The sequence below is a fragment of the Lagopus muta genome, chromosome 18 (genome assembly GCF_023343835.1).
Source record: "Lagopus muta isolate bLagMut1 chromosome 18, bLagMut1 primary, whole genome shotgun sequence".
Taxonomy (NCBI): Eukaryota; Metazoa; Chordata; class Aves; order Galliformes; family Phasianidae; genus Lagopus; species Lagopus muta.
In genome coordinates this window covers 4326665-4333700 of record NC_064450.1, presented here as the reverse complement: position 1 = coordinate 4333700, position 7036 = coordinate 4326665, and the positions used below count along the sequence as shown (strand labels likewise).

At 54.2% G+C, this 7036-nt stretch overlaps 1 long non-coding RNA gene across 2 annotated transcripts; it reads left to right on the top strand.

Moving 5' to 3' along the window:
* The first annotated feature begins 679 nt into the window (after positions 1-679).
* On the top strand, positions 680-6147 carry LOC125702063 (uncharacterized). 2 transcript variants are annotated; one of them, XR_007380425.1, is made up of 4 exons: positions 680-1988; positions 2067-3883; positions 4064-4217; positions 4302-6147. It is a non-coding gene; the product is annotated as an uncharacterized LOC125702063 (long non-coding RNA). The 2 variants fall into 2 exon arrangements; XR_007380424.1 differs by having other exon boundaries at positions 680-3883.
* The last annotated feature ends 889 nt before the right edge of the window (positions 6148-7036 follow it).

The following is a 7036-nucleotide window of genomic DNA, read 5'->3' as shown; positions in this document are numbered from 1 at the left end:
TGTCAGGAAATGCATGGGATGCATGGGGTGGGAATGGGCTCTGTGTATTGGTGCCCACCCCACTGGCATCTGTCTGGATGCAGCTCAGCGCTGAAGGTTTCGCAGAGCTCCCTCTCCGATCCCACCCGAAGGTCAGAGGAGAGCGTCCTCATTTGCTGCCTGTTAATTACTTCTGATCCTGCTCTAATTCCTCCTAACACCATCCCCGAGAGCCTCCAGGTGGCTGCTGGGCAAAGGGCAACACCAGGGCTGGGACAGCGGGGTCCTGGCAGGAGGGACGCGAGGGGCTGCGTGGTGATGGAGCCATGTGCACCACCGCCCTGCTGCTCGGCACGCTGGTCGTGATGCTGCGGAGGCGCTTCTCCAACAAAGTGGAACCGTATGTCCTCCTCTGCCATGGGCTTCGGGTCCCTGTAGCTGGGTACAGGGTAGTGAGGGTGGCCCTGGGGTGGATGGCAGTGGGTGGTTCAGCTGGTGGGGAGGTGACAGCTGGGATGGGAGTTGCTGCAGTCCTGTGGTTACAAAGCCGTGCTGGAGAGCGTGGTTGGTTCTGTGCATCCTCACCTCGATGTGCTCACGATGGGAGGGAGCATTGCTCCTGTTGGGTGCTCACTGCCTGCCCCAACGCCAGGCTCAGCCGGAGGTTTCCACTGTAGACATGCAAATCTATTTACCGACGGAGGCTGGAGACATCCGAAAGTGGGGAGGTCAAATTGGTGCTTAATGAGCCAATTAAGCCAGCGCATGGAGAATAGGAACTCGAGGCAGGGAAGGCATCTCCTCCGCTGTGCACACTGCAGCCCTCCCCTACCTGCATTGTCCACTGAATTAAAGCTGCCTGAGCAAAGAGGGGCTGTGTAGGGTCACCAGGGCTCTGTCCCCAGTGGAGTTGTGGCCACAACACGAGCCTTGCCCTGGGCTGCTGGGAGCTGGACACAGCACGAGGGCTCCATTCTAGGCTATCTAAAGCTAAAGGAGCAGCAGGTCACCTCCTGCCCAGCCTTGCAGCGGGTTTGTAGCAGAGAACAAAGCTGTTTCTGCAGGGGAAGGTAACAGGTTTTCTGCTTGCTCTATTTTGGACATCCATCTACCCACCTCGCTCTGTGCTGGCATAAATCACTGCAGCTCCACTGACAGGTTTATACCAGGAGAGAATTCGTCTCCAGCCTTGAAAATAGAAGTGACAAGAGGGAGAGAAAGAAGTGTTGCTGGTCAGAGACTGTGGAGAAATGTGAGAGGCGAGCAGGGCAGAGTGGAGCAGGCTTCGGATGGGCACGGCAGAGGGTGGGCAGCCTCCTCCATCGGGTGCAGTTGGCTGCTGGCGGTTGTGTTGGGGTTGGGGTTGCTTTGGGCCAGGCAACCCCTGGACTCCACGCTCCGCAATAAAGGCCAACATTTCCATTGGGATGAGCCCAGGATTAAGGATGGCTCTGAAATCCAGTGCGTGCTGAAGACTGGAGCACATGGGATAAAGCTGCTGCGGTGCAGGAACGTCCCCGGCTCTGACGTTCCCGTGCATCCTGGGCAAAGGACACAACCGTACAACACAAGCAAGATGAGATTATGTAAAATCCCCTGCTCATTGACCTCCTTCACGTCCTGTCTTCTATTTATATGCCCTGGGGCTGCCAGGGACAGTGCGGGGTGTCCTCGGTCTGTGTTGGCAGGGCTGGGGTGCTCAGCTGTGGGGTGGGGGTCAGGAGAACCCTGGATCTGGCTCCCACATCCCACATGGAGGGACTCCAAGGGTTTCCTCCTCACAGTGCTCACCTGGACCAACCTCCCCATCCAGGGACAGGGAGGTCCTTGGGCTTCAGCGCTTGGTTTTTGTCACCCAGCAGGGTTCTGCTTGCTATGTGTAGTTATGGGTGGCTGCTCGGCTTCCTTCCTCAACTTCTTTCCCCCAGTCTCCAGTGAAGCACAAGGGCTGCACGAGGGGACATGAGGTTGAGAAGGTAGAGGTGCCATCAGCCAGAGCTCTGTGCGAGGTGGGAGCAGCCCCTCTGCACCTCGGGCTGCCAAAAACAGAGCCAGTGGCGCAGCATCATCTGGATTTCACCTCCCAGCCCCATCCCCTCTGGGAAGCAGGATGTGAGCTCCTCATTTCCAGCACCATCAGGACACGAGCTCCTCATTGCCAGCACCAAGCAGGACGTGAGCTCCTCATTGCAAGCGCATCTCCGGGCTGGAGCAATCAGCACACAGCAGGCAAGCACAGACAAGTGTCAGCTGAATCTCTGTGCGATTTTAAATACATTAGTGAGGCCACGAGTACAGCTCCAAGCCGATAAATAACCCCCAAACCAACCAGCAGGAAAATAACCCCCTCCTTCCACCGGAGACGAGGCAGGAGGCAGCGTTAGCATCGCTTTCCCCCTTGTTTCTAAGAGCAGATCTCCGTGCTTTAATCCAGAGCCACAAGGGTCAATTCTCTGCCACTTCTGCGGAGTCATTATACTGCCTGTTATATAAATGTCTGGGCATGCACAAAAGGCAGCGCTGGTACAGAGGCTCCGACACAACTCTCTCCAACACCTGCTTTCAGCTGGGGAGAGAGCCGAGCGCGAGAGCATCTCGAGAGCTGTCACACTGAAAGCTGCTGTCTTTCAAGCTGAATGGAGGTCTAAATAGCTCTCACTTCTCCTTTAGAATCTCATTTCTAAATGCAATTAATATTGGCACATGCATAATGAGAGGCTGACAAGTGAATGCAGACTCTGGCAACAAGAAGGCAGCCCAAGTGCTATGTAAATATTACAAATCCTCACTCAGAGCTGACCTGGGAAGACAGCTTTCTGATGATAAAACCCAAGTGACAATGCCACTGGATTCCGACATCTGTCACAATACTACCTGCTGCTACATAATGTGCTACGCCAAAAGAATCAGCTCTCGCTGCTCCTTAATGCAGATAAAATGTCTATTTGCAGAGTGTAATTAATCTCTTCTTCAAAATCGGGAACCTTAGTGTCCTTGGTAACAACATGCCAGTGACTCAGAGCGAGTCTCAGCTTTCTCCTCTGGTTTTTGAGTGATACTGGAAGTGACCCCCAGTTCTTGCAATGGAAAGGAAACGGGCATCACAGGTGGAGGAGCCACGGGGTGCATGGGGTGGAGAAGGGTTCAGCCCTGCTCCGGGCTCTCTGATGGTTTGGGTAGGCCAAAAGGGAGGTGACCAACATTAGGTCCCCAAGGCACAAATGCCCCTTGATCTCACTGATCACCATTGGGTGACAACATGAAAGCAGCAGTGCCAATCAGAGCATCACACTGCACACTGCTCTGCCCCAGCTCCCACCGTGGGATGGGACCCAAAAGTCAAATCCTCCACCCCAAAGCACTCAGGGCTGCAGCAGCTTTCTATGAACACGGCTAGGAAGCAGCCACTGCCGCCGGGTTCTGCTCACTGACCCAATTCCAAAGCCCAAGGGAAGGATGCACGCCGCGATAAAGGGAGAGATGCTGGAAGGAGGAGGCGATGAGGAATTGTATGATTTATTTATTTCCTGGCAAAAAAAAAAAAAGAAAAAAAATGATGTGTTGGCTGAAATCAGCGTATTCCAGGCCAAACTGTGCTGCAGCAGAACCTCGTGGGACTTCAGCTGAACAGAGCTGGGGAAAAACATAGGGAAAATATGGGGAAAACATGGATAAAAGGCAGGTTTGGGCGATGATGAGGGCTCAGCTCCTTCAGTGCAATGCTGTGAAAGATAACACCTTCCATTTGGAAAGCCAAATGGGTCCAGATGCTCCCAGTGTAGCCCAGTCTGGGCTCACCTCATGTTTTCCATCCCCAGGCACCCCAAGGGAGAGGAAGAAGAGCCCAGGAGGGAGGAAGGCTCTGAGCCTCGCGCCACCTAACCGTGCTGTGGAGCCAGACCAGGTGGGATGGATGACGTGGGAGAGAGTCATGGAACGGCTTGGGTTGGAAGGACTTCTGGGGAAAGTGTGGAAATGAAGGAGAACTGGGGAGAAAAAGCCTGTTCTTTTGCCTTTCTGTCCTGCCACATCTCTCACAGGCTCTGCCTGCTGTTTAACAGTGGTTTCTCCATGTTTCTCCCAGGATTTACAGGTCTCTTTGCCTATCGGTGAGGCTGTGTGCGCTCTGGAAAGTGGCTGCTCCTGAGGTGCATGGAAATAGAGACACAGAGCCTGAACTGGGCAGACCAGGGGGGAAGAGCCCTTTCTGGCACTTCCAACAGCTGCCCATCTCCCAGGTGAGGGTACCTCCAGCCACGTGGATACGGGGAGCATCCTGGCTCCTGGATCACCTCAACTAACAGCTCCTTCTCCTCCTGCAGCCTCCCAGCCTCAGAACACATCGAGAACCCCTCCAAAACCCACCTCCATGGTGCAGCTCAGGGTGAACCGAGGCCAAATTAAATCCTGAATGCTGTGTCCGGGGGGGGCTTTGGGTAGTCCCACAGCAATGCCCTTTGGGAGCCACAAGGCAGCCCATGGGCACGGGGCAATGGCACGTTGTGCTCCCGGCGCTGGGACTCTCCCAGCTCTCCCACCCGTGCACACACATTAATAAAAGATCAGTTTGCAGACGCAGTTTGCTGTAGATGACAGCATTAGAGGCGCATCTGGTTTCTGCTAAGCACCGCTCTCGTGCTGGGTTTATTTGGTCCATTTGTGGCAGGGAAGAGTTGCTTTCGGCATTCAGTGGTGTCTCGTGTCTGGGAGAGGTGGGGGGGAAGATGTATTTTTGGTGCAGCTTAGCCACAAAAATTCGGTTTCAGAATAAAGACAAATATTCCTGTTTTCTATCTGCTGCCAAACGGAGCCTTCGTTTGTCTGAGAACTTGGCATCCTGCTGGAAAAAAGATGTTCTGATGGGAAAAGTCCATGGGTTGGTATTGATCAGGCATTGGGACTGGCAGATGTCAGCTTCAGCCTGGCCAAGAAAGCAGTTCCCATCCTTTCCCCAAGGGGTGTGAAGGAGGAGGAGGTGGCGCTTTTGTGGTTTTGGCTGCTTTTGGCTGAATGTTGGCACAGCAGTGGGAAAGGCAAGCACCTAAGCTGGGCTGCTCCCAGCTTCACTGCACCTCTCAACCCTTCCCACCTGCAGGGCGCAGGCAGACACTGCAGCTCCCTTCAGGCTGCTTCTCTGCAGGGAGAACTTGCTGAATGTCCACAGAGGTTTCCTAATAGATTTCTTTTTCCCCCTGAAGCTTTTTAATTAAACCTTTCCGATCCCAACTCACTTTTGATTTTACTTTCATAAAGGCATTGTGATATTCAGGAAGAATAAAACTGCTATTGTACCTGGAGCTGCCTTCATTTCACAGCAGAATGAAAGCAAATGTGAAGCCAGTAGTGCCAGGAGCAGAGGGAATGCCCATGCAGCACAGGAGAGACTGGGGGCTGGAAAGACAAAAGCTTATCTGGATGGGAGCCTCAAAAGCAGAATCAGCTCCTTGGATGCTATACATCACCTGGGCTCCCTGGAGGTGCTGGTACTGTTGCAGCACTCTGTGTATTGATTTAAGGGAGAATAAAGGTCAGGAGCTGAGCGGGAGGAGGCTGAGCACGTTTGGGTGGGCAGTGATGAGCGGAGCTGCGTGTGGGCAAGGACAGAATCGGGAAGGAGATGAGCCAGAGCTCCAACAGCCCCAACACGTGAGCGCAGAGCCCGGCACAGCTCTCCTGGCAGATGGCTGAGCCCACCAGCAGGGCTCATCCAGCCACAGCCATCCCAGGTTTAGGGAAAACCCAGATTTCAGCCTAGGCTTTACCATCAGCAAGTCTGACCTTTCCTCCCATTTGGACTCACACACATACGTAGCCAAAAAAGAGACAAAATAAAAGCAGAAAGGAGCACGCCAGCAAAGCGGAAAGGCCAGCTGGACGTGGCACAGACGGCCGGCGCTTTGGGTCACTGCGCTGCGAGCCGTGCTCCATCAGCTGCATGGGGGAGTGGTGGATTTGGGGCCGAAGGTTTCCTGAGCCAGCCCTCAGTCTGGGGACCTTTGGGACGGATGGTTTCATGAGAAATAGCCTCGATTTACTCAACCCGTTGCAGCAATCGGCGGCTGGCCGAGGTGGCTGCCGCCTGTGCCGGGATGCGTGCTGATCCCGGGAGGTCTTCAGTGGGTGGGAGGGGAAATTTGCTCAATCTCAGAAACTGCATCGCTGCTGCTGGCCAAAAGCTCACTGTGCTTTACGAGAAGAGCAGGTCCTGCAGTGTCAGCCCTCGTGGCCCCTCCTAGGGGATGCATTACTGCTGGGGAGGAAGGGAGGGTTGGGACATCTCCACCTCCCGAAAATATGTTCTGGGAGAAACCAAATGGGAAATGGAGGAGTGGGCTGAGCACAGCTGGGTTGAGGACCTGCAGCCCCACAGAGCCTTACTGGAGGCGAAGCCTTGGGCTGCACTGCGCTGCTCCCCGGGGTCTTGCTGGCTGTCTGCTTTCATCATTGCTCTGTGAGAAGGGAAAGGGACCACACAGCAGCAGAACGTCCTGGAAATGTGTGAGGGAGAGCGTTCCCAGAGCCCTTCCCTCTCCCCTCGCCTCCGTGCACAATTGGCTATGGAGGATGTATGGCTCTGTATAGGCTCCAGCTCTGTGAGATAATGCTTCGCAATGACATCCCTAATTACAGCCAGCAGGAGCACTTTCCCAGCTCTGATCGCACACGCAGTTTTCTGCTGGACCAAAAGAGACGGGACCCAAACTGGCTGCATCCCCTCTGATCCCAAGGCATCCTGAAAGTTCCTTGCATCCCATAACTTGTCCTTTCATAGGAGAGAAAAGGAAAAACAAACAAACAAAAACAAGGAAAGCAAAGCTACAATAGAAGCAGGAGAAGGAAAACACTTCAAGCTTCTTAAGTACCTCATGGAAGAAAAATGCTTCTTGGGGCTGTTCAGGGAAAGAGAGGGTCAAATGTCCCTCATTACTGCTGATTTACTCAGCGGGCTGGGAAGTGGGAGAGGGAGACGGTCCAGCTGCCTGCTCTGTGTGCTGGAGCCTGGATCTGGGATGGGATGAGGACAGGAGATGGGGAGGAGGCCGTTTAATGGGGCTGT